The sequence below is a fragment of the Schistocerca americana genome, chromosome 3 (genome assembly GCF_021461395.2).
Source record: "Schistocerca americana isolate TAMUIC-IGC-003095 chromosome 3, iqSchAmer2.1, whole genome shotgun sequence".
NCBI lineage: Eukaryota > Metazoa > Arthropoda > Insecta > Orthoptera > Acrididae > Schistocerca > Schistocerca americana.
This window is the reverse complement of record NC_060121.1, coordinates 583,389,391-583,417,360: the sequence shown is the minus strand read 5'-3', so window position 1 is coordinate 583,417,360 and position 27,970 is coordinate 583,389,391.

Below are 27,970 nucleotides of genomic sequence, written 5' to 3'. Positions count from 1 at the left end.
TCGAGTTTCGAACTCGAAGTGTTCGTCCACGCATGGAACACCTCTGCTTCAGCATGACAATTCCACACGACACAAGAGCGCTGCGACGCCTGCAACAACCGATGCCTTGAGTTACCTATCGTCGATCGTCCTCCATACAATTCCGACTTCGCCCCATCCGATTTTCATCTGTTTCCAAAACTTAGAGAACGGCTTCGAGGACTCGAATTTTATACTTATGATGCGGTGCAAGCAGAGATGAGATTGTAGCTGCATCATCAAAGTCAAACAAAGACGGTATCAACAAATTGTTCTCTCGTTGGGAGAAATGGTTTCGAAGCCAGGTTCGCTGTGTTGAGAAATAAATACGTAGACATTAAGAATAAAGATGTAAAATATTAAATAACGGTTGTTTCATTCAAAAAGCTTTAAGAGTTTAGAAATAAACTCTCGGAGTTCTGATAACTTCGTCGTAGTTACCTCCAGGGTTTCAGATAACGACTACAAAAAAATTACAAGACATACGGAAAACAGACACATGTCAGAGTATGGAACATCTCTCCAAGTTTGTAAACCACAGCAGGAGTGCTCAATATGGTCATCATCACGTGTAACGCAGCAAATGCCAACGTGTGCGTGCAGTTCGCTGACACGAATTGTCATGACAGGATCCCGCTTTCAAATCTGTTCATTGTGTTGCATATCTGTAGGAGCGAAATAATTTGATGAGACAATAAGGAGCAGGAGGTTAACAATGAAGGGAACACAAACTACAGAATGTTGGGATCCATAAGGGTCCCTTTCTGTGCAGCGACCCTGGAATATAATATCATAAAGAATGTAGCAACCAGTCGCGGAAACATAATTTATTTATCTTGCTGCAAATCGATTTAGACTAATATCAATCATCATCGGTGCATTTTTTTAACCGATACATGCCATAAGTATAAGTATCGTCCTTGGCAGATTTCTATCAGAAATCTGTAATTACACAAATTCTACGAACCACTGGAAGGCTTCCCTTCATCAGTGGAACTTTGCTAACTTGAGACAGGTTTCCACTGGTTCTCTGAAAACCAATCGAGGGGCCTGATCAGTCCAAATCTAGTGAGAAGGGTAAGGATATTGCATATTACTGCCAATTAAATGTCAAATTTAGCTACAAAATAAATTGGTTCGTACGGTATTGTCAAGTAGTCAGGTTGTGTTAGTATGTGGGCTATAGTGATTAGTAACACCTGTTAGTATATTCCTCTGTTTCCACGGAAAATTATTACGTTTTAATTTAAGAGTAATAATTAATTTGCCTCGGACTGCAATCAAATGATCTTCAATTTCTGCAGCTGGCCATTGAGGATATCACTTTGAGAGAGGCAGTGTGTGGCGCTTGTCACTGCAGGGCAATTGAAGAGAGCTAGATACGGTCCTAAATTAAACACAACACAAACGTGTTTGACGTTTACGTATCAGGTGCATCTGAAGATGAAGGTAGGAGCCTCGACATTGATCATGTTGTAATACAATAGATACCAACGGAACACTGACTCGTATTTTCAATATTTTCTGGAAAATTAGCAGGGTAAAGCTCACGAAACTAGCGCTATTACGAGACCACCATAACTACTACCAACAATGTACTTCTAATGATGTTAAATCAGGTACCCAGCTGCACAGTTTTGCATTGGGAACTATAGTACAATATCATGTCATCAGAATCTCAAAAAATGTCGCTATCACGTGTCCCACCGACAAAACCGTTTATTTTTTATCTCTGTAATGGCGAATTTTTTACTGTAGTTTGATCTCCTATGTGAAATGTTGGGATCAAGTTTCATTCACAATCATCTAACAACAACACGTATTCTCTCGGATTATTCTTACAGTGTTCAACACACACTTACGAAATTTCTTTCCTTATTGATCCCATATTCAAATTCTTCATAAGTACAGTTCAATTCGCGGTGCTGTTTTCCTGTTCCGTTGATACAGCCTTCATCTAAGAAGTCTTAAAGCTGTAAACACGACATCAATGTTAATCTTCAGAAGAGATCTGTGATGTGCAAATGAAATGTGGCATATCTCCAATACTTATACATGTAAATTACTTCCCACAATAACAAGGTCTTCATTGCTGATTCACAGATCACATGAACTGTATGATACAGTTTGCATAATGTAATATAACCTTCAGAGCACCCACACAACGTTCGCAATCGGGGATTGGCAGTGGAACATCTGTGTAAACAAAGGTGACCTATTGCTCATGAACAGACGGAAGGACTCGTTATTGTCTAATAGCTCGTTTGGTGAACAACAACTGGAAACAATTACATGCCACCACATCTCGTACTGTGTGACCACAGCAGTTAAAAGAATTCGATAAAATCTAGCGAGGTTACCTCGGATTCCGATTGTGAATGAATGTGAGTGAAGTTTAGTATGAAAGATCGGTCGAAAATGGTAATGTGATGCTTTTATTTAATCATCTGCTCATTCACTCAGTGACCATACTGGCACCGAAACGGAAGATAAAAGAGAGAAGGCAGAAATACTGAATTCGGTCGTCCGAAATTGTTTCACCGCAGAAGATCGTAACAGGGTCCCTCCTTTCAATCGTCGTACGAACTACGAAGCAGCAGGTTCTACAAGGATGATGCGAAAGAACGTGCTCCACTTCTTGCAGTAATTTATCTTAGACCCTTTCAGCAACGCGGGGTACCTAGCGCAGGTCATTCCCGTTTTCAAGAAGGGCCGTCAGACGGATGCTCACAATTATAGCCCTGTGGCGTTGACGTCAATCTGTTGTAGAATTATGGAAAACGTTTTGCGCTAAAGAATTATGACGTTCTTGAAGAAGGAAAATCTCCTGTTCCGCAAACAGAGTTCCTGCGAAACTCAGCTCGCTCTGTTCCTCCGTGAGATTCACAGCGCCGTAGGCAACGGCGCTCAGGCTGATGGCATACTCCTTGGCTCCAGGAAGGCGCTTGACACCGGCCCGCACTGCCGTTTGGAGAAAAAATACGAGCTTATCGAGTATCGGAGAAGGTTTGCGGCTAGATTCGAGACTTCTTTGCAGATAGTACTTTACTGTATGATTAAATGATGATGGCGTACTCTTGGGTAAAGTATTCCGGAGGTAAAATAGTCCCCCATTCGGATCTCCGGGCGGGGACTACTCAAGAGGATGTCGTTATCAGGAGAAAGAAAACTGGCGTTCTACGGATCGGAGCGTGGAATGTCAGATCCCTTAATCGGGCAGGTAGGTTAGAAAATTTAAAAAGGGAAATGGATAGGTTAAAGTTAGATATTGTGGGAATTAGTGAAGTTCGGTGGCAGGAGGAACAAGACTTCTGGTCAGGTGACTACAGGGTTATAAACACAAAGTCAAATAGGGGTAATGCAGGAGTAGGTTTAATAATGAATAGGAAAATAGGAATGCGGGTAAGCTACTACAAACAGCATAGTGAACTCATTATTGTGGCCAAGATAGATACGAAGCCCACACCTACTACAGTAGTACAAGTTTATATGCCAACTAGCTCTACAGATGACGAAGAAATTGAAGAAATGTATGATGAAATAAAAGAAATTATTCATATTGTGAAGGGAGACGAAAATTTAATAGTCATGGGTGACTGGAATTCGAGTGTAGGAAAAGGGAGAGAAGGAAACGTAGTAGGTGAATATGGATTGGGGCTAAGAAATGAAAGAGGAAGCCGCCTGATAGAATTTTGCACAGAGCACAACTTAATCATAGCTAACACTTGGTTTAAGAATCATGATAGAAGGTTGTATACATGGAGGAACCCTGGAGATACTAAAAGGTATCAGATAGATTATATAATGGTAAGACAGAGATTTAGGAACCAGGTTTTAAATTGTAAGACATTTCCAGGGGCAGATGTGGACTCTGACCACAATCTATTGAGTATGACCTGTAGATTAAAACTGAAGAAACTGCAAAAAGGTGGGAATTTAAGGAGATGGGACCTGGATAAACTGAAAGAACCAGAGGTTTTACAGAGTTTCAGGGAGAGCATAAGGGAACAATTGAAAGGAATGGGGGAAAGAAATACAGTAGAAGAAGAATGGGTAGCTCTGAGGGATGTAGTAGTGAAGGCAGCAGACGATCAAGTAGGTAAAAAGAAGAGGGTTAGTAGAAATCCTTGGGTAACAGAAGAAATATTGAATTTAATTGATGAAAGGAGAAAATATAAAAATGCAGTAAATGAAGCAGGCAAAAAGGAATACAAACGTCTCAAAAATGAGATCGACAGGAAGTGCAAAATGGCTAAGCAAGGATGGCTAGAGGACAAATGTAAGGATGTAGAGGGTTCTCTCACTAGGGGTAAGATAGATACTGCCTACAGGAAAATTAAAGAGACCTTTGGAGATAAGAGAACGACTTGTATGAACATCAAGAGCTCAGATGGAAACCCAGTTCTAAGCAAAGAAGGGAAAGCAGAAAGGTGGAAGGAGTATATAGAGGGTCTATACAAGGGCGATGCACTTGAGGACAACATTATGGAAATGGAAGAGGATGTAGATGAAGATGAAATGGGGGATACGATACTGCGTGAAGAGTTTGACAGAGCACTGAAGGACCTGAGTCGAAACAAGGCCCCCGGAGTAGACAACATTCCATTGGAACTACTGACGGCCTTGGGAGAGCCAGTCTTGACAAAACTCTACCATCTGGTGAGCAAGATGTATGAAACAGGCGAAATACCCTCAGACTTCAAGAAGAATATAATAATTCCAATCCCAAAGAAGGCAGGTGTTGACAGATGTGAAAATTACCGAACTATCAGTTTAATAAGTCACAGCTGCAAAATACTAACACGAATTCTTTACAGACGAATGGAAAAACTAGTAGAAGCCGACCTCGGGGTAGATCAGTTTGGATTCCGTAGAAATACTGGAACACGTGAGGCAATACTGACCTTACGACTTATCTTAGAAGAAAGATTAAGGAAAGGCAAACCTACGTTTCTAGCATTTGTAGACTTAGAGAAAGCTTTTGACAATGTTGACTGGAATACTCTCTTTCAAATTCTAAAGGTGGCAGGGGTAAAATACAGGGAGCGAAAGGCTATTTACAACTTGTACAGAAACCAGATGGCAGTTATAAGAGTTGAGGGACATGAAAGGGAAGCAGTGGTTGGGAAGGGAGTAAGACGGGGTTGTAGCCTCTCCCCGATGTTATTCAATCTCTATATTGAGCAAGCAGTAAAGAAAACAAAAGAAAAATTTGGAGTAGGTATTAAAATCCATGGAGAAGAAATAAAAACTTTGAGGTTCGCCGATGACATTGTAATTCTGTCAGAGACAGCAAAGGACTTGGAAGAGCAGTTGAACGGAATGGATAATGTCTTGAAGGGAGGATATAAGATGAACATCAACAAAAGCAAAACGAGGATAATGGAATGTAGTCGAGTTAAATCGGGTGATGCTGAGGGTATTAGATTAGGAAATGAGACACTTAAAGTAGTAAAGGAGTTTTGCTATTTGGGGACCAAAATAACTGATGATGGACGAAGTAGAGAGGATATAAAATGTAGACTGGCAATGGCAAGGAAAGCGTTTCTGGAGAAGAGAAATTTGTTAACATCGAGTATAGATTTAAGTGTCAGGAAGTTATTTCTGAAAGTATTTGTATGGAGTGTAGCCATGTATGGAAGTGAAACATGGACGGTAAATAGTTTGGACAAGAAGAGAATAGAAGCTTTCGAAATGTGGTGCTACAGAAGAATGCTGAAGATTAGATGGGTAGATCACATAACTAATGAGGAAGTATTGAATAGGATTGGGGAGAAGAGAAGTTTGTGGCACAACTTGACCAGAAGAAGGGATCGGTTGGTAGGACATGTTCTGAGGCATCAAGGGATCACCAATTTAGTATTTGAGGGCAGCGCGGAGGGTAAAAATCGTAGGGGGAGACCAAGAGATGAATACACTAAGCAGATTCAGAAGGATGTAGGTTGCAGTAGGTACTGGGAGATGAAGAAGCTTGCACAGGATAGAGTAGCATGGAGAGCTGCATCAAACCAGTCTCAGGACTGAAGACCACAACAACAACAACAGTACTCAATACACCGCTCCTAACGAAACAAAATCGACAAATGTAGAGGTAATTTCAGGAGTAGCCCAAGGAATTGTGATAGAAGCGTTACTGTTTACAATACATATGGAAAGTCTAGTAGAAAGCGTCGGATGCTCTTTAAGGCTGTTTGCAGATGATGCGGTTGCCTGTAACAAAGTAACAACGCCAGAAGTTAGTAACAACTTGCAGAATGACGTTCAGGAAACTGATGAATGGTGCAGGCTCTGGCAGTTGACCCTGAACGCAAATAAATGTAACATACCGCGCATACATACGACAAGAAATCCACTACTTATAGCTACGTTGTTGATGACAACCTGTTAGAAACAGTACCTGCCGTAGAATATCTAGGGTTAACTATCCACAGTGACCTTAAGTCGAATGACTACATAAAACAAAAGGAAAAGCAGATGCCATACTCAGATTCATAGGAAGAGTCTTAAGGAAATGTAAGTCATCCACGAAGGAAGTGGCTTATAACGCGCTTATTCGACCGATTCTAGAGTATTGCTCGTCTGTCTAGGATCCCTACCAGATAGGACATGAGATCCAACGAAGAGCGGCAGGTTTCGCCACGGGATCGTTTGCTCAGCACGAGAGCATTTCCTCCGCTAGGTTACCGTCGTCGCTGGCGGCGCAGTGTACCTGTGTATCGGAGCTTACAAGCAATTGATATTGACTTGGCTGGACAATTTAATAAACAGCAATTAAGTGGAGGTCCCAATGTGTTTCGTGGACTGCGTCTGAACTTCACTTGTGATGTGCAAGCAGTGTTTGGAGGCAGTACATGACTGACACTGGCTGTTGTCTGGGGCAATCATGCACACTATGTTGGCCTTGAAGCATTCCCAGATGCCAATATTATTACATGGAAGACTTGGAGTATCGCTGAGAGTACAGGAGTGTTGGCTAAACAGCCTTATGGTACTCTTGTTCCTAGTATGCCTTTTGTTTTGTCTACCAGAAGAAAGAAGAAGTTGAATGCCGATGAGTACCTGTCTATATGGGCAAAAATCGGAAATGGAAATTGTAAAATAAAGATCAATGGTGACTGTATGTCTGTCTGAAAGACGCAAGGAGAGAGGGGAAGGTGGTGCGTGTGAAAGATATGTGAAGTGCAAGACTACAGTGGCGTCTTTGACCTGCTAGAAGGTTGGTATATGGATGCTGCCTCTGTACTGGGGTAGGGGTTGGGAGAACACGATATAGTCCGTCAGTAAAGATACTGTTTGGAAAAGAAACATAAACACTAACATTCTCACAGTAGATGATCCGTAAGTGTTAGTCGCAGTTGGTGCTAACAAAGTATTTTGATTGCATATGTTTTGGAAACTGACTTCTGTCACATGTGAGAAAAGTTTACAGATAGGGGTAGCAATCTTTGGGTTCAACGCAGATCGTGGTACTGGCGGCGGTCGAATCTAAATGACGCAATACGCTGAATTACTTTTAGTAGTTTCTCTGATTTTGCAAAGTAAGAAATGTACATCGCGACTGCTTCCTGAACTTTGACTATAAATCCAGACAGAAGTGTTTAGTTTGTAAGTAGGCTGTTTGTGTTTTCTTATTGGCAACGTCACGTAGCGCTCTGTGTGAGAATCACTGGCTGTGCTGTGTGCAGTCTGTGGCTAGTTTGCATTGTTGTCTGCCATTGTAGTGTTGGGCAGCGGCAGCTGGATGTGAACAGCGCATAGCGTTGTGCAGTTGGAGGTGAGCCGCCAGCAGTGGTGAATGTGGGGAGAGAGATGGCGGAGTTTTGAAATTTGTCATGAACTGCTATATTTATATATGATGATATCAAGGTAAATACATTGTTTGTTCTCTATTAATATCTTTCATTTGCTAACTATCCCTATCAGTAGTTAGTGCTTTCAGTAGTTTGAATCTTTTATTTAGCTGGCAGTAGTGGCGCTCGCTGTATTGCAGTAACTTGAGTAGCGAAGATTTTTGTGAGGTAAGTGATTTGTGAAAGGTATAGTTTAATGTTAGTCAGGGCCATTCTTTCGTAGAGATTTTTGAAAGTCAGATTGCGTTGCGCCAAAAAATATTCTGTGTCAGTTTAAGCAGTCATGCACAATTTTTCTAAGGGGACGTTTCAAGTTCATATGAACAAAATGAACCATGAACCATGGACCTTGCCGTTGGTGGGGAGGCTTGCGTGCCTCAGCGATACAGATAGCCGTACCGTAGGTGCAACCACAACGGAGGGGTATCTGTTGAGAGGCCAGACAAACATGTGGTTCCTGAAGAGGGGCAGCAGCCTTTTCAGTAGTTGCAAGGGCAACAGTCTGGATGATTGACTGATCTGGCCTTGTAACAATAACCAAAACGGCCTTGCTGTGATGGTACTGCGAACGGCTGAAAGCAAGGGGAAACTACAGCCGTAATTTTTCCCGAGGGCAAGCAGCTTTACTGTATGATTACATGATGATGGCGTCCTCTTGGGTAAAATATTCCGGAGGTAAAATAGTCCCCCATTCGGATCTCCGGGCGGGGACTACTCAAGAGGATGTCGTTATCAGGAGAAAGATAACTGGCGTTCTACGGATCGGAGCGTGGAATGTCAGATCCCTTAATCAGGCAGGTAGGTTAGAAAATTTAAAAAGGGAAATGGATAGGTTGAAGTTAGATATAGTGGGAATTAGTGAAGTTCGGTGGCAGGAGGAACAAGACTTCTGGTCAGGTGACTACAGGGTTATAAACACAAAATCAAATAGGGGTAATGCAGGAGTAGGTTTAATAATGAATAGGAAAATAGGAATGCGGGTAAGCTACTACAAACAGCATAGTGAACTCATTATTGTGGCCAAGATAGATACGAAGCCCACACCTACTACAGTAGTACAAGTTTATATGCCAACTAGCTCTGCAGATGACGAAGAAATTGAAGAAATGTATGATGAAATAAAAGAAATTATTCAGATTGTGAAGGGAGACGAAAATTTAATAGTCATGGGTGATTGGAATTCGAGTGTAGGAAAAGGGAGAGAAGGAAACATAGTAGGTGAATATGGATTGGGGGACAGAAATGAAAGAGGAAGTCGCCTGGTAGAATTTTGCACAGAGCACAACTTAATCATAACTAACACTTGGTTTAAGAATCATGAAAGAAGGTTGTATACATGGAAGAACCCTGGAGATACTAAAAGGTATCAGATAGATTATATAATGGTAAGACAGAGATTTAGGAACCAGGTTTTAAATTGTAAGACATTTCCAGGGGCAGATGTGGACTCTGACCACAATCTATTGGTTATGACCTGTAGATTAAAACTGAAGAAACTGCAAAAAGGTGGGAATTTAAGGAGATGGGACCTGGATAAACTAAAAGAACCAGAGGTTGTAGAGAGATTCAGGGAGAGCATAAGGGAGCAATTGACAGGAATGGGGGAAATAAATACAGTAGAAGAAGAATGGGTAGCTTTGAGGGATGAAGTAGTGAAGGCAGCAGAGGATCAAGTAGGTAAAAAGACGAGGGCTAGTAGAAATCGTTGGGTAACAGAAGAAATATTGAATTTAATTGATGAAAGAAGAAAATATAAAAATGCAGTAAGTGAAACAGGCAAAAGGGAATACAAACGTCTCAAAAATGAGATCGACAGGAAGTGCAAAATGGCGAAGCAGGGATGGCTAGAGGACAAATATAAGGATGTAGAGGGTTCTCTCACTAGGGGTAAGATAGATACCGCCTACAGGAAAATTAAAGAGACCTTTGGAGATAAGAGAACGACTTGTATGAATATCAAGAGCTCAGATGGAAACCCAGTTCTAAGCAAAGAAGGGAAAGCAGAAAGGTGGAAGGAGTATATAGAGGGTCTATACAAGGGCGATGTACTTGAGGACAATATTATGGAAATGGAAGAGGATGTAGATGAAGATGAAATGGGAGATACGATACTGCGTGAAGAGTTTGACAGAGCACTGAAAGACCTGAGTCGAAACAAGGCCCCCGGAGTAGACAATATTCCATTGGAACTACTGACGGCCGTGGGAGAGCCAGTCCTGACAAAACTCTACCATCTGGTGAGCAAGATGTATGAAACAGGCGAAATACCCTCAGACTTCAAGAAGAATATAATAATTCCAATCCAAAAGAAGGCAGGTGTTGACAGATGTGAAAATTACCGAACTATGAGCTTAATAAGTCACAGCAGCAAAATACTAACACGAATTCTTTACAGACGAATGGAAAAACTAGTAGAAGCCAACCTCGGGGAAGATCAGTTTGGATTCCGTAGAAACACTGGAACACGTGAGGCAATACTGACCTTACGACTTATCTTAGAAGAAAGATTAAGGAAAGGCAAACCTACGTTTCTAGCATATGTAGACTTAGAGAAAGCTTTTGACAATGTTGACTGGAGTACTCTCTTTCAAATTCTAAAGGTGGCAGTGGTAAAATACAGGGAGCGAAAGGCTATTTACAATTTGTACAGAAACCAGATAGCAGTTATAAGAGTCGAGGGACATGAAAGGGAAGCAATGGTTGGGAAGGGAGTAAGACAGGGTTGTAGCCTCTCCCCGATGTTGTTCAATCTGTATATTGAGCAAGCAGTAAAGAAAACAAAAGAAAAATTCGGAGTAGGTATTAAAATTCATGGAGAAGAAATAAAAACTTTGAGGTTCGCCGATGACATTGTAATTCTGTCAGAGACAGCAAAAGACTTGGAAGAGCAGTTGAATGGAATGGACAGTGTCTTGAAAGAAGGATATAAGATGAACATCAACAAAAGCAAAACAAGGATAATGGAATGTAGTCTAATTAAGTCGGGTGATGCTGAGGGAATTAGATTAGGAAATGAGACACTTAAAGTAGTAAAGGAGTTTTGCTATTTGGGGAGCAAAATAACTGATGATGGTCGAAGTAGAGAGGATATAAAATGTAGGCTGGCAATGGCAAGGAAAGCGTTTCTGAAGAAGAGAAATTTGTTAACATCCAGTATTGATTTAAGTGTCAGGAAGTCATTTCTGAAAGTATTCGTATGGAGTGTAGCCATGTATGGAAGTGAAACATGGACAATAAATAGTTTGGATAAGAAGGGAATAGAAGCTTTCGAAATGTGGTGCTACAGAAGAATGCAGAAGATTAGATGGGTAGATCACATAACTAATGAGGAAGTATTGAACAGGATTGGGGAGAAGAGAAGTTTGTGGCACAACTTGACCAGAAGAAGGGATCGGTTGGTAGGACATGTTCTGAGGCATCAAGGGATCACCAATTTAGTATTGGAGGGCAGCGTGGAGGGTAAAAATCGTAGAGGGAGACCAAGAGATGAATACACTAAGCAGATTCAGAAGGATGTAGGTTGCAGTAGGTACTGGGAGATGAAAAAGCTTGCGAAGGATAGAGTAGCATGGAGAGCTGCATCAAACCAGTCTCAGGACTGAGGACCACAACAACAACATGAACAAAATTCATGGCGCTCCACAGTTCCATTGTTCCCCACTGTACTGGTAAATGGAGCTATGCTACCTACTCAACTGCTAATATTCTCAGTGTTTTTGTAGACAATCACGGATGGTCTTATGATCGCAACTCAGTGGGTACATGTGACAGAATCTTTTGGTGAACCGTACTAAGCAGTATTTCAGTAAGATGGCGTTTGGTGTATAAAGTCACACGTGTCAGAATATTTCTTGTAGGCATCGTTGAAGGTGTAATGCTCGGCTGGGTGTCTTATCTCGCGCTGGTGTCGTGAGACCGTAGAAAGCACACTGGGAAGACGGTTCTCTGAATCAGCGGCTCCTACGAAGGCTTCTTGAATTCTGGTGTGGCGCATATATAGCCTTGATTACGAATGTAATACTCTCGTGTACCAACATAACTGGCTGAAACAGGGCTTCCACAGAATTGTTACGAGTGCGGAATTTATTTGCTGGCCAATCAATGTTTTCCATTGTCTTGCATGTCATTCAAATTTAATGAATGTATCGGCAGTCGGAGCGCATCGACGGATCCGGTTCACTGAAGTCGAGGCAGGCGAGAGTTGCAGGCTGCAGCGTCACTGAATGCCACTGCTGGCCGAAAAAAAACATGCAGGAGCACACCAGCGCGCGATTGTGCGTGGCTGCAGCTGGGCCAGCCGCCACTGCTGGAACTTCATTTTTTGTGGGGATGTTGTATTTTATGATGAGACAGGTGAATAAGTTATAAGCTCATAAATGCGAAGTTTGAGAGATTTTTGGATGTTTATTTTCAGTCTGAGGCCGTTATCTGGTAAGATTATTACTGGAGACATGACTGGCTCAAACAAAAGCAGTGTTTTCCGTCACAGGTTCGGTTAGTAAATTTATTTATTTAATCGTATGGCTAGGGCCCCCCGTCAGGCACACCTTTCGCCGGGTGCCGGTCTTTGAATTTGACGCCACTTCGGCGACCTGCAGTCGATGAGGATGATAGGATGATGATGAGGACAGCACAACATCCAGTCTCTGGGCGGAGAAAATTCCCCGATCCAGCCGGGACTCGAACCCCGGTCCAGAAGATTGACAATCCGTCACGCTGACCATTCAGCTATCGGCGGCGGACGGTTAGTAAATGCGAAAGTGTGATAGAGATGCTTGTTGTGGCAGATGACACAAGAGAGGCGTTGTATACAACGAAAAGAACTGCTGTTACAATTTCGATAGCGAACTTCCAAACAGACCCAAGCAACCTTCTGCTTCCCACACACGCATCTTTCCACATGACCATCCCAGGAAATTATAGAGAAATCTAATTCGTATGGAAGGTTACCAACACTTCCTGTGCAGGTGGCCCATAAAAGCATCCAATACTGTGTGTCACCAACCTTTGGTACTTGACTTCATGCAGATTATTTCACATTCGAAAGCCGGTGTGGCTCCACGGGATATTTATCGTTTCTTTACGGCGAAAAGTGCGTCGCCAACAGTGGCATGTAGAGGGTGGCTACAATTAAACTTTCGCTACTTGATCCTGTCTAGACGGAAGTCTATTTACCGCATGTCTACCGAAGTTTACAGGAATGATGTTCCGACTGTGTGCTGCAGGACTTGCGTTATTAGTAGTATCAGTGTCATGACTGGCCGTTAGGCGCCGCTGCTGGTACGACGACGTGCAGTACGGTTTATATTATCCGTGACCAAGGAGGAAGTGAGGCAACAGTGGATAGTGTAGAGTCAGACAGAAGCCTACTGGGAACTAAGAAGTGAACACACGGTGGGCTGGAGTGCGTCGGGTAGCAGCCAGTGTTTGTGTTGGGAGTCACGTAGCTGCGACTGCTGAACTATAAACGTAGGGGGAAGCTTCGGGCATTGAATGCAGGCTGTTTATCTGTGAATTTTCGCTGCCATATATGGTGTATGGCGCCCAATGGATACTGCAGAGTTACAGACACCCAGTGCAGGTTATACGCCCGCCATTTTCTCGCTGTTGTGTATGGAACGCTGCCCTCAGACGAACGCCGCGGAGTTACAGGCAATGGATTCAGGCTGTCGGCCTGCCATCCTGTGTGCACGGTGTGTAGGTGCTAAGCCGATCGTGTTCCAGTAAGTAAGAAGCTGGAAGTGACGGGATCATAGGAGCGTGGTGCTCACCTATGGGTACAAGTGGACATAAACACTAAGCCAGATGGAGTGGAGTCATTGTCTGCTTGCTGTGATTCACTTTGTGTTTTGTTCTGGTAGAGAGTATTTAACCTGTTTTCCTTTTTGCTACTGTGTGATGGATCACAGTCTAACAGGTATTTAAGATGTGCTTCCTCAGTGTTTGAGCGACGTTGTTTGCCACACATTATCGTTGTCCACCCCCCCATGAACCATGGACCTTGCCATTGGTGGGGAGGCTTGCGTGCCTCAGCGATACAGATGGCCGTACCGTAGGTGCAACCACAACGGAGGGGTATCTGTTGAGAGGCCAGACAAACATGTGGTTCCTGAAGAGGGGCAGCAGCCTTTTCAGTAGTTGCAGGGGCAACAGTCTGGATGATTGACTGATCTGGCCTTGTAACATTAACCAAAACGGCCTTGCTGTGCTGGTACTGCGAACGACTGAAAGCAAGGGGAAACTACAGCCGTAATTTTTCCCGAGAACATGCAGCTTTACTGTATGATTAAATGATGATGGCGTCCTCTTGGGTAAAATATTCCGGAGGTAAAATAGTCCCCCATTCGGATCTCCGTGCGGGGACTACTCAAGAGGATGTCGTTATCAGGAGAAAGAAAACTGGCATTCTACGGATCGGAGCGTGGAATGTCAGATCCCTTAATCGGGCAGGTAGGTTAGAAAATTTAAAAAGGGAAATGGATAGGTTAAAGTTAGATATAGCGGGAATTAGTGAAGTTCGGTGGCAGGAGGAACAAGACTTTTGGTCAGGTGATTACAGGGTTATAAATACAAAATCAAATAAGGGTAATGCAGGAGTAGGTTTAATAATGAATAGGAAAATAGGAGTGCGGGTTGGCTACTACAAACAGCATAGTGAACGCATTATTGTGGCCAAGATAGACACAAAGCCCATGCCTACTACAGTAGTACAAGTTTATATGCCAACTAGCTCAGCAGATGATGAAGAAATTGATGAAATGTATGACGAGATAAAAGAAATTATTCAGGTAGTGAAGGGAGACGAAAATTTAATAGTCATGGGTGACTGGAATTCGTCAGTAGGAAAAGGGAGAGAAGGAAACATAGTAGGTGAATATGGATTGGGGGGAAGAAATGAAAGAGGAAGCCGCCTTGTAGAATTTTGCACAGAGCATTACTTAATCATAGCTAACACTTGGTTCAAGAATCATGAAAGAAGGTTGTATACCTGGAAGAATCCTGGAGATACTAAAAGGTATCAGATAGATTACATAATGGTAAGAGAGAGATTTAGGAACCAGGTTTCAAATTGTAAGACATTTCCAGGGGCAGATGTGGACTCTGACCACAATCTATTGGTTATGACCTGTAGATTAAAACTGAAGAAACTGCAAAAAGGTGGGAATTTAAGGAGATGGGACCTGGATAAACTGAAAGAACCAGAGGTTGTACAGAGTTTCAAGAAGAGCATAAGGGAACAATTGACAGGAATGGGGGAAAGAAATACAGTAGAAGAAGAATGGGTAGCTCTGAGGGATGAAGTAGTGAAGGCAGCAGAGGATCAAGTAGGTAAAAAGACGAGGGCTAATAGAAATCCTTGGGTAATAGAAGAAATATTGAATTTAATTGATGAAAGGAGAAAATATAAAAATGCAGTAAATGAAGCAGGCAAAAAGGAATACAAACGTCTCAAAAATGAGATTGACAGGAAGTGCAAAATGGCTAAGCAGGGATGGCTAGAGTACAAATGTAAGGATGTAGAGGCTTGTCTCACTAGGGGTAAGATAGATACTGCCTACAGGAAAATTAAGGAGCCCTTTGGAGAGAAGAGAACCACTTGTATGAATATCAAGAGCTCAGATGGCAACCCAGTTCTAAGCAAAGAAAGGAAGGCAGAAAGGTGGAAGGAGTATATAGAGGGTTTATACAAGGGCGATGTACTTGAGGACAATATTATGGAAATGGAAGAGGATGTAGATGAAGATGAAATGGGAGATAAGATACTGCGTGAAGAGTTTGACAGAGCACTGAAAGATCTGAGTCGAAACAAGGCCCCGGGAGTAGACAACATTCCATTAGAACTACTGATGGCCTTGGGAGAGCCAGTCATGACAAAACTCTACCATCTGGTGAGCAAGATGTATGAGACAGGCGAAATACCCACAGACTTCAAGAAGAATATAATAATTCCAATCCCAAAGAAAGCAGGTGTTGACAGATGTGAAAAATACAGAACTATCAGTTTAATAAGTCACAGCTGCAAAATACTAACGCGAATTCTTTACAGACGAATGGAAAAACTCGTAGAAGCGGACCTCGGGGAGGATCAGTTTGGATTCCGTAGAAATGTTGGAACACGTGAGGCAATACTAACCTTACGACTTATCTTAGAAGAAAGATTAAGAAAAGGCAAACCTACGTTTCTAGCATTTGTAGACTTAGAGAAAGCTTTTGACAACGTTCACTGGAATACTCTCTTTCAAATTCTGAAGGTGGCAGGGGTAAAATACGGGGAGCGAAAGGCTATTTGCAATTTGTACAGAAACCAGATGGCAGTTATAAGAGTCGAGGGGCATGAAAGGGAAGCAGTGGTTGGAAAAGGAGTGAGACAGGGTTGTAGCCTCTCCCCGATGTTGTTCAATCTGTATATTAAGCAAGCAGTAAAGGAAACAAAAGAAAAATTCGGAGTAGGTATTAAAATTAATGGAGAAGAAGTAAAAACTTTGAGGTTTGCCGATGACATTGTAGTTCTGTCGGAGACAGCAAAGGACTTGGAAGAGCAGTTGAACGGAATGGATAGTGTCTTGAAAGAAGGATATAAGATAAACATCAACAAAAGCAAAACAAGGATAATGGAATGCAGTCAAATTAAATCGGGTGATGCTGAGGGAATTAGATTAGGAAATGAGACACTTAAAGTAGTAAAGGAATTTTGCTATTTAGGGAGTAAAATAACTGATGATGGTCGAAGTAGAGAGGATATAAAATGTAGACTGGCAATGGCAAGGAAATCGTTTCTGAAGAAGAGAAATTTGTTAACATCGAGTATGGATTTAAGTGTCAGGAAGTCGTTTCTGAAAGTATTTGTATGGAGTGTAGCCATGTATGGAAGTGAAACATGGACGATAACCGGTTTGGACAAGAAGAGAATAGAAGCTTTTGAAATGCGGTGCTACAGAAGAATGCTGAAGATAAGGTGGGTAGATCACGTAACTAATGAGGAGGTATTGAATAGGATTGGGGAGAAGAGAAGTTTGTGGCACAACTTGACTAGAAGAAGGGATCGGTTGGTAGGACATGTTTTGAGGCATCAAGGGATCACAAATATAGCATTGGAGGGCAGCGTGGAGGTAAAAATCGTAGAGGGAGACCAAGAGATCAATACACTAAGCAGATTAAATGAAACAACAATTTCACTGTTACCGGTCACCGTTTTATTTATTTCCACGACGCGTTTCGAAGGTTTAAACCTCCATCGTCGGGTGGGTTTACATTAGTAAGTATTACATTTGTGTGTGTGTTGTGTTACGATTTTTGGAGGAACTTGTGGCACTGCCTAGTGGAGAAAAGAGACAATATTTCAGAATATGATTTAGGATAACTTTTATGAAAAATTAAACTGATATCTAATGGTAAACATTAAATAAGTAAACTACAGTACCTTCAGTGATCACAGGTTCCTTTTGCTGTCGTAACACATCACATGCATACTGCCACATTTGTAAACAAATATGGCGTCTGGAATCAGCTGGGTGCAAAGTTCGTATAGCAGAAGTGAAGACATAATCGCAAAGTGCAAAGAATATATATCATAACAATATTATTACAGAATAACTGCTTTAAGCAATTGGCGGTGTTTGTTTTCAGGTGTCAAATATATGTGTGTGTACTTCAGGTGGTATATAAATCCAATTCTGACAAGTTAAAACAGCAAACATTCGTACTTGCTTATACAAACAGGTGAAAAGTTAAAATGGCTTAAACATCATACTTATTGATAACAATTAGGTGAAATGTTACAGACTATAATTTCAATGATCATATTGGCTACAACAGTAAAATCATACATACATTACACTCTTTGATTGGGGTTAATAAACAGATGTGAAGTGAGGGGCTGGAGGCAGAAGGAGAGGTAGAGAGAGAGAAAAAGTGTGTGTGTGTGTGTGTGTGTGTGTGTGTGTGTGTGTGTGTGTGTGTGTGTGAGTGAAAGGGAGAGGGAGAGGGGGGGAGAGAGGGAGGGAGGGAGAGGGAGAGAGAGAGAGAGAGAGAGAGAGAGAGAGAGAGAGGTAAAGAGGAAAGAGTGATTATTGAGAGGAGACATTTACATGGCAAGGAGTCTTAAGATTGCATGTTGCATATAGTAGCTGCCTAAAGGTTGGGGAAGACATTGGTTAATGCTATGAAATATGCAGATAGATATACATTTGTGCCAGTAGTTGATGTACATACAGTTTTAAGCTGACAAGGGGTACAAGCTGTTGGTGTGATGAATTATCTTTGAATGAGGTCAATCTCTTGTACTCTTGGCAGCTGTCAATATTTGTGGTAAATATTAGGTGTGTGTGTGTGTGTGTGTGTAAGTGTGTGTGTGTGTGCATTTTTATGAGTGAAGGCAGTTCCTGAAAACAGAGATGATACTATTGTAAATATTGTCATTTTTGTCATTTAAGATAGATTCTGGTTGTTTCATTTGATGTTTGTATATTTGGAATGTTTCAAGGATGTCTAGTTTTCTGCCTTTTGGTTGGGTGTGTAGGATGCTAATACTTGTGTTGTTAACATGGTGTTTTGTTTCATGCAAGTGTGTAGCTATTGCTTATGTGTGATATTTTTTTGTTTTTGTTTTTTGTTTTTTAGTGCTGCCATGTGTTCCTTGAACCTAATCTCAAATGATCTGCCTGTCTGGCCTATGTAGAAGCAGTCACAGTCCAAACATTCAATTTTGTACACACCTGTGTGATGAAGTGGGTTTCGTGTGCCGATGTTGTGGGGTAACTTCTGTCCAATCTTCTTGTCTGTTGTAAAGGATATGCTTATGCCTTTCCGTTTGAAGACATTGGCAATCTGGTATGAAATGTTACCCAGAAAGGGGATTGTATGGAAGATGTTATTTTCTTTTTGTTTTTTGTGTTGCGATTCCTTTGCCATTATTGAGTGTTTTAGGGTGTCTACTATGGAGCTGTTATAACGATTTTCAATAGCTGTTTGTTTTATTATTTCAATTTCTTGATCACATTTATCTTCTGAGAGTGGTAGTTGGATAGCTCTATTAATCATGTACCGGAATGCTGCCATTTTGTGTGCTGCGGGGTGGCAAGAGGAGTTGTGGATTGTGGTGTGTGTTGTGGTAGGCTTCCGATAAATTTCAAATTGATGTCTGTTATTCTTTATTCTAATGGTAAGGTCTAGGAAATTTATACTGTCGTCTTTTTGGTGTTCAACTGTGAAATTTATGTTTTCATGGGAGTTGTTGAAAAACTGATTCAACTCACTGATGTCATCCTTAGTGCCTTTGATTAAAATGATGATATCATCTACATATCTGTAGTAGTAGATGATATTTTTGAGGAGGTGGTGATTGGAATTCAGGATTTTGTCTTCTAGGTTACTTATAAATATTTCTGCTAGCAATCCGGAAAGACTTGAGCCCATTGCCAGACCATCTGTTTGTTGGTAGATTTTATTGTTAAATTTAAAATAGTTGTGTGAAAGTGTGAATTCAAACAGGTCCATTAGTTCATTAATGTGAGTTGAAGGGATATTTTTGTGTTTATGTAGGTTGGCACTAATTATCTGTAGTGTGGGATCTATTGGCACAGAGGAATATAGGTTTTGTATGTCAAATGAGGCAAGTGTGGCTCCCTCAGGTACTTGTATGTTTTTTACATATTGTGTAAATTCTGTTGTGTTTCTAAGTGTTCTCTCATTATTGAATGTGTATGCTTGTTTGAGAATTCTGAAGAGTATTTTATTGAGCTTGAATGTTGGGCTGTTCCTACAGTTCACTATGGGCCTGATGGGGATCCCATTTTTGTGGATCTTTGGTTGTGATCTAAGGCAAGGTGGTTGTGGGCTCATTGTTACAATGTTTCTTGCTTCTTGGATGGTGAGTAGAAAGTTAATGTTGTTTGAAATGTGTTTAATCTCCTTTTGTATTCTGGCTGTTGGATCTTTATGTATTTCATACCAGATTGCCAATGCCTTCAAACGGAAAGGCATAAGCATATCCTTTACAACAGACAACAAGATTGGACAGAAGTTACCCCACAACATTGGCACACGAAACCCACTTCATCACACAGGTGTGTACAAAATTGAATGTTTGGACTGTGACTGCTTCTACATAGGCCAGACAGGCAGATCATTTGAGATTAGGTTCAAGGAACACATGGCAGCACTAAAAAACAAAAAATATCACACATCAGCAATAGCTACACACTTGCATGAAACAAAACACCATGTTAACAACACAAGTATTAGCATCCTACACACCCAACCAAAAGGCAGAAAACTAGACATCCTTGAAACACTCCAAATATACAAACATCAAATGAAACAACCAGAATCTATCTTAAATGACAAAAATGACAATATTTACAATAGTATCATCTCTGTTTTCAGGAACTGCCTACACTCATAAAAATGCACACACACACACACTTACACACACACACACACACACACACACACCTAATATTTACCATAAATATTGACAGCTGCCAAGAGTACAAGAGATTGACCTCATTCAAAGATAATTCATCACACCAACAGCTTGTACCCCTTGTCAGCTTAAAACTGTATGTACATCAACTACTGGCACAAATGTATATCTATCTGCATATTTCATAGCATTAACCAATGTATTCCCCAACCTTTAGGCAGCTACTATATGCAACATGCAATCTTAAGACTCCTTGCCATGTAAATGTCTCCTCTCAATAATCACTCTTTCCTCTTTACCTCTCTCTCTCTCTCTCTCTCTCTCTCTCTCTCTCTCTCCTTCTCTCTCCCTCCCTCTCCCTCTCCCTTTCACTCACTCACACACACACACACACACACACACACACACACACACACACACACACACACACACACACACTTTTTCTCTCTCTCTACCTCTCCTTCTGCCTCCAGCCCCTCACTTCACATCTGTTTATTAACCCCAATCAAAGAGTGTAATGTATGTATGATTTTACTGTTGTAGCCAATATGATCATTGAAATTATAGTCTGTAACATTTCACCTAATTGTTATCAATAAGTATGATGTTTAAGCCATTTTAACTTTTCACCTGTTTGTATAAACAAGTACGAATGTTTGCTGTTTTAACTTGTTAGAATTGGATTTATATACCACCTGAAGTACACACACATATATTTGACACCTGAAAACAAACACCGCCAATTGCTTAAAGCAGTTATTCTGTAATAATATTGTTATGATGTATATTCTTTGCACTTTGCGATTATGTCTTCACTTCTGCTATACGAACTTTGCACCCAGCTGATTCCAGACGCCATATTTGTTTACAAATGTGGCAGTATACATGTGATGTGTTACAACAGCAAAAGGAACCTGTGATCAGTGAAGGTACTGTAGTTTACTTATTTAATGTTTAGCATTAGATATCAGTTTAATTTTTCATAAAAGTTATCCTAAACCATATTCTGAAATATTGTCTCGTTTCTCCACTAGGCAGTGCCACAAGTTCCTCCAAAAATCGTAACACAACACACACACAAATGTAATACTTACTAATGTAAACCCACCCGACGATGGAGGTTTAAACCTTCGAAACGCGTCGTGGAAATAAATAAAACGGTGACTGGTAACAGTGAAATTGTTGTTTCATTTAATGTCAGTAACAGTCACGGTAAAGCCTAACCTCAAAAGGTTCGTATTTAAAACACTAAGCAGATTCAGAAGGATGTAGGTTGCAGTAGGTACTGGAAGATGAAGAAGCTTGCACAGGATAGAGTAGCATGGAGAGCTGCATCAAACCAGTCTCAGGACTGAAGACCACAACAACAACATCGTTGTCCAGTATTTGGGCGACATATCTGCCTCCTCGCATGAGCTTAAGGCCTTTCTAAACTGTGTGTGCTAGTGCACTGGTCTCTAAGTGTAAGTGAAGAGCTCTTTTTGAATGCCAAGATTATTTCTCGTTCGTACTCTGTTTTGAGTTTGGCTTGTCTTTTTCTTTCATATGCCTATAACCAGGCGTCTTTTAAGTGATGCAAAGGACTAGATAGCTCGATTCAGAGGTTAATTTATGAAGCTTTCCGCCATTTAATTGTTTTAAATATTTTCTGCGATGGTTGCACAGATGGGTCAAAACATGTGAACCCATTGATCTCGGCTTGTTACCCTTCGATTTTGTAAAGTTTGTGCTGCAGTTGCCCAAAAGTTATGTGAAGACTTCGATGTGGGCCACCTTAATTAATTTATCTACATCTACATGATTACTCTGCTATTCACAATAAAGTGCCCAGCAGAGGGTTCATTGAACCACTTTCAAGCAGTCTCTCTACCGTTCCACTCTCGAACTGCCCGCGGGAAAAACGAGCATTTAAATTTTTCTGTGCGAGCCCTGATTTTCTTATTTTATCTTGATGATCATTTCTCCCTATGTAGGTTTGTTTCAACAGAATGTTTCCGCAATCGGAGGAGAAAACTGGTGATTGACTTTTTATGAGAAGATTCCGTAGCAACGAAAAACGCCTTTGTTTTAGTGATTGCCACTCCACGTATCATGTCTCTGGCACTATCTCCCCTATTTCGCGATAATACAAACTATTGGTAGTCATGTGAATAACTTCACACTTCTCTTTATTCAGCGTCAATTGCCACTTTTCGCACCACACAGATATCTTATCTAAATCATTTTGCAGTTCGTTCTGGCCATCCGATGACTTTACAAGACGGTAAGTGACAGCATCATCTGAAAACAATCTAAGACGGCTACTGAGATTGTCTCCATTGATGTTAATATAGATCAGGAACAATGGAGGGCCTATAAAACTTCTTTGGGGAAAGCCGGATATTACTTCTGTTTTACTCGATGCTCGATGACTTTCCGTCCATTACTATGGACTGTGACCTTTCTGACAGGAAATCACGAATCCAGTCTCACATCTGTGGCCATATTCCATAGGCAAGCAGTTTGATTAGAAGACGCTTGTGTGTCGAAACCCTTCTGGAAATCTAAAACTATGGAATCATTTTGACATCCCCTGTCGATAGCGCTCATTACCTTATGAATATAAAGAGCTAGTTGTGTTTCGCAAAAACGATATTTTCTGAATCCTTGCTGACTACGTGTCAATAAATCGTTTTCTTCGAGGTACTTCATAATGTTTGAATACAGTATATGTTCCAAAACCCTACTGCAAATCGGCGTAAGTGATATGGGCCTGTAATTCAGTGGATTACCGCTATTTCCATTTTTGGCTATTGGTGTGACTTGAGCAATTTTTCAGTATTTAGGTACGGATCTTTCTGTGAGCGAGCGCTTGTATATAATAGCTAAATATGGAGATATTGTATCAGCATACTCTGAAAGGAACCTGACCGATATACAATCCGGACCGGAAGCCATGCTTTTATTAAGTGTTTTAAGCTGCTTTGCTACACCGACGAGATCTGTTATACTTCTCATCTTGGCAGTTGTCCCTGATTGGGATTCATGAGTATTTACTTCCTCTTCTTTGGTGAAGGAGTTTTGGAAAACAGTGCTAATAACTCTGCTTTAGTGGCACTGTTATCAGTGACTTCACCGTTGTTGTCGCGCAGTGAAGGTACTGATTGCGTCTTGCCACTGGTGTGCTTTGTGTATGACCAGAAGCTCTTTGGGTTTTCCGCTAGATTTCGAGGCAGAATTTTGTTGTGGAATTTATTAAAAGCATCTCGCATTGAAGTACGCGCTATATTTCCAACTTCTACAAAACATTGCCAGTCTTGGGGATCTTGCGTTGTTTTAAATTTGGCATGCTTTTTTCGCTGCTTCTGCAACAGCGATCTGACCCGTTTTGTGCACATTGGGGAATCAGTATCATCACTTGTTAATTTATGTGGTATATTGATGTGTTGGTAAATGTGCCAACACCTTGTAGATAGAGGAGGCCGAAATGGAAGCTATCTAACGCAGACGGGCGTGAATTCTGGAACAGGATAAGTAGTGAATTCTCATAAGAAAAGGATGCAGCTCCTCGAATACTTATCTTTTATTCTTTGGTGTGAATTACAGCATTCTTGATGAGACATTTCATACGATAACTATCAAACTATCACTTGCTATGTAAGGCTAATGGCGCCTTGCTAGGTCGTAGCCATGGACTTAGCTGAAGGCTATTCTAACTGTCTCTCGGCAAATGAGAGCAAACGCTTCGTCCGTATAGTCGCTAGCAATGTCGTCGTAGAACTGGGCGAGTGCTATATCGTATCTCGAGACCTGCCTTGTGGTGGCGCTCGGTCTGCGATCACACAGTGGCGACACGCGGGTCCGACATGTACTAAATGGACCGCGGCCGATTTAAGCTACCACCTAGCAAGTGTGGTGTCTGGCGGTGACGCCACATTCCTCCCCCGCAAATCGGCGAACGGTCGTGTTATAAGGCTTCCGCCCGCCGTGGGGAGGACCCCATGTTGACGTATGCGATGAGGTGGGGAGCCTAACAACAGGCGAGGCTGTGCCACCCGCACCCGGCCATTCGGTCCGAGGGGAGCTAGGAAACGCCTGAAAACCTAGTCCAGGGTGCACGTCAACACGCGGTGTATGCGCCCGCAAAGAGACAGGAGGGGCCGAAGGGTCGACCTCCATTGCGTCGGGGTACCCGACGCGCGATGACATCATATGGTCCGGAGCGGGTAAGAGTTCCATGGCGGAGGACAGCTGGTCACGGGAAGCGATCGGCGGCGCGTGACCCAGGGAGGCGCTTGGCGGCTGCAGCGAAGCGTCGAATGCGGGCGGCGCCGGCGGGAGAACAGTCGGCGGCGGCGGCGGCGGCTGCGGCGGCGCGTCGCCATGGGGCAAAATGGAAGGCATCGTCGGTAACACCTGGGGATGAGGCGAGCCAGTAGATGGGTCCCCAGGGCGCTGACCGGACGGCACCGTCGCTGAAAGCAGTCGGGGAGCGGCAGAACCCGTGCGACGACAGAGGCGCAGCTGATTGAGATGCCGACGCACCTCACCAGAGGCCCCCAAAACCAAATACATCGCGCGGCCGAGGCAGCGAAGAATGCGCCCTGCGAGCCAACGCCGTGAACCTCGATAGTTGCGATAAAATACAACGTCGCCTGGAGCAAAAGCAGGAGTCTGCCGCTGCACAGGAACCTGATGCGGCGGATGCAGCAAAGACATCAAGGTTCGACGAGGACGACCATGGAGCAACTCAGCCGGCGAGCGACCATCTCGGGGCTGAGAGCGATACGATGACAAAAAGAGCAACAACGCGTCCTCCCGAGAATGCGACTCTTTCAACTTCAACATCTGTGACTTGAAAGTCCGGACCAATCGTTCAGCGGCACCGTTTGACTGAGGCGAAAACGGCGCGGATGTCAGATGTTGAATACCATTGGCCTGGCAGAATGACTGAAATTCAGCGGACATGAATTGTGGGCCATTGTCGGAAACAATAGTCTGCGGAAGACCTTCAATGCAAAAGATAGCAGACAACGCTTGGATGGTGGCAGAGGACGTCGTGGAAGACATCCGGACAACAAAAGGAAAATTACTGAAGGTATCTACCAGAACCAACCATCGAGCATTCCAGAATGGACCAGCAAAATCGATGTGCAAGCGCTGCCAAGGGGAAGTGGCTTTTGGCCATGCAAAGACTTTCCGCGGCGGTGCGGATTGTTGTTCGGTACACGCCATGCAAGAAGAACACATATTCGTAATCGCAGCATCGATTCCGAACCAAGTACAGTGCTGACGAGCAAGTTGTTTCGTTCGCACTATACCCCAATGTCCTTGGTGAAGAAGCCGTAAAACAGAGGACTGTAACGAACGTGAGACCACGACTCTGGACTGATCATTATTAGAACGCAACAACAAAACACCACGTCGAACAAAAAGTCTCTCCCTATGAGCAAAATTCTGCGAACCATCGGATCCTCGATCCGAGACTTTGACAAAGGCCATTGCGTAGCAACAAAACGCAAAACGGTAGCAAGGACAGGGTCAGCAGCTGTGGCTGTAGCTACACGACGAAAATCAATCGGAAACGATTCGACCACTTCATCGGTTTCCGAATCAATGAACATGCAAGCAAGTTCGGAAGAATCGAATGCTTTATCCTCAGCAACAGGCAAACGGGACAACGCATCGGCGTTTCCGTGCTTAGCAGTGGACCGATACAAGATATCGTAGCGGTACTGCGAGAGGAAAATAGACCAGCGAATGAATTTCTGCGCTGTACGCGGAGGTACAGGCTTGTTCGGATGAAAAAGCGATGTCAGAGGTTTGTGGTCTGTGATGATGGTAAAGTGACGACCATACAAGAAATCATGGAACATAGTAACACCAAACACGAGAGCCAAAGCTTCTTACTCTATCTGTGAATAATGTCTTTGCGCAGATGAGAGCAATTTGGACGCAAAGGCAATAGGGCGATCATGCGAGCCAACTTTGTGCGCAAGCGCAGCACCGATCCCGAAATCCGATGCATCCACCATCAACAAAAGGGGTTTCCGGGGATCGAATGGCGTAAGGCAAGTATTAGAAAGCAACGCCGATTTCAACTGGCGAAAGGCGCGTTCGCATGCCGTCGTCCAGACGAACGGAACACTTGTACGGCGTAAGCGATGAAGCGGAGCTGAAATGGAAGAGGCATTGCGCACATTCACTCACACCTTGTGTCATGGCTTCGCCAGATGTACTGTCCGAATTTTATCGCTTGCAGAATCAGCAGACGCAGGCGTTATTGGATGCCCTTGGACAGCTCGTCCAGGGTCAACGTGCCATGCAAACCGATGCGGCAGCCGCCGCTTCATCACTGCCGCAGCCACAACATGCAGTTGCACCGCCTTTTAGGCACTACGATCCAGCGCACGAATCATGGACTGAGTGGTCACGCCAGTTTGGATTTCATCTCGCCGCCTACAGAATTCAAGGTAACGAGCGGCAGCCTCATTTATTGGCGTGTGTAGGGGTGCAAACGTAAAAAAAAAAAAAAAAATGATGTGTTGGTAAATGTGCCAACACCTTGTAGATAGAGGAGGCCGAAATGGAAGCTATCTAACGCAGACGGGTGTGAATTCTGGAACAGGATAAGTAGTGAATTCTCATAAGAAAAGGATGCAGCTCCTCGAATACTTATCTTTTATTCTTTGGTGTGAATTACAGCATTCTTGATGAGACATTTCATACGATAACTATCAAACTATCACTTGCTATGTAAGGCTAATGGCGCCTTGCTAGGTCGTAGCCATGGACTTAGCTGAAGGCTATTCTAACTGTCTCTCGGCAAATGAGAGCAAACGCTTCGTCCGTATAGTCGCTAGCAATGTCGTCGTAGAACTGGGCGAGTGCTATATCGTATCTCGAGACCTGCCTTGTGGTGGCGCTCGGTCTGCGATCACACAGTGGCGACATGCGGGTCCGACATGTACTAAATGGACCGCGGCCGATTTAAGCTACCACCTAGCAAGTGTGGTGTCTGGCGGTGACACCACATATATATCTCTCAATTGCTGTCGGTACTATCTCTTTGAAATCCTTCCACAACTTTTCTACGCTTACATGATCAGATCGGAAGAAGTGAAGACTGTCTGAAAAAGGCGTTAAGAACATTTTTATCAGCTTTTTTAAATAGATATATTTTACCTTTTTTTATTGGTTATAGGTGTTATGGTATTCAACCTAGGAACAACTGCCTTGTGTTCACTAATGCCTGTATTCGTCACGATACTGACTATTTGTTCAGGATTATTTGTTGCAAGGGGTCAGGTATGCTTTCGCAACCATTTACGCTTCGAGTGGGCTCATGAACTAATTGTTCAACGTAATTTTCTGAGAAAGCATTCATTACAACTTCGGATGACGTTTTATGCCTGCTGCTGGTTTTAAAAGTATAATTTTTCCAGAGTATAGAGGGTAGATTTAAGTCACCACCGACTATACTTGTAAGAGTGGGGTACCTATTTGAAATGAGACTCAAGTTTTCTTTGAACTGTTCAGCAACTATTTCTTCTGACTCGGGTGGTCAGTATAAAACGATCGAATTAACAGTTAAGTCCGATTGTCATGTATAGCCTCTACTATTTCGCAGGAACTATCTATTTCAATTTCAATACAAGGCAAACTACTTCTGACAGCAATAAATATTCCACCACCAACT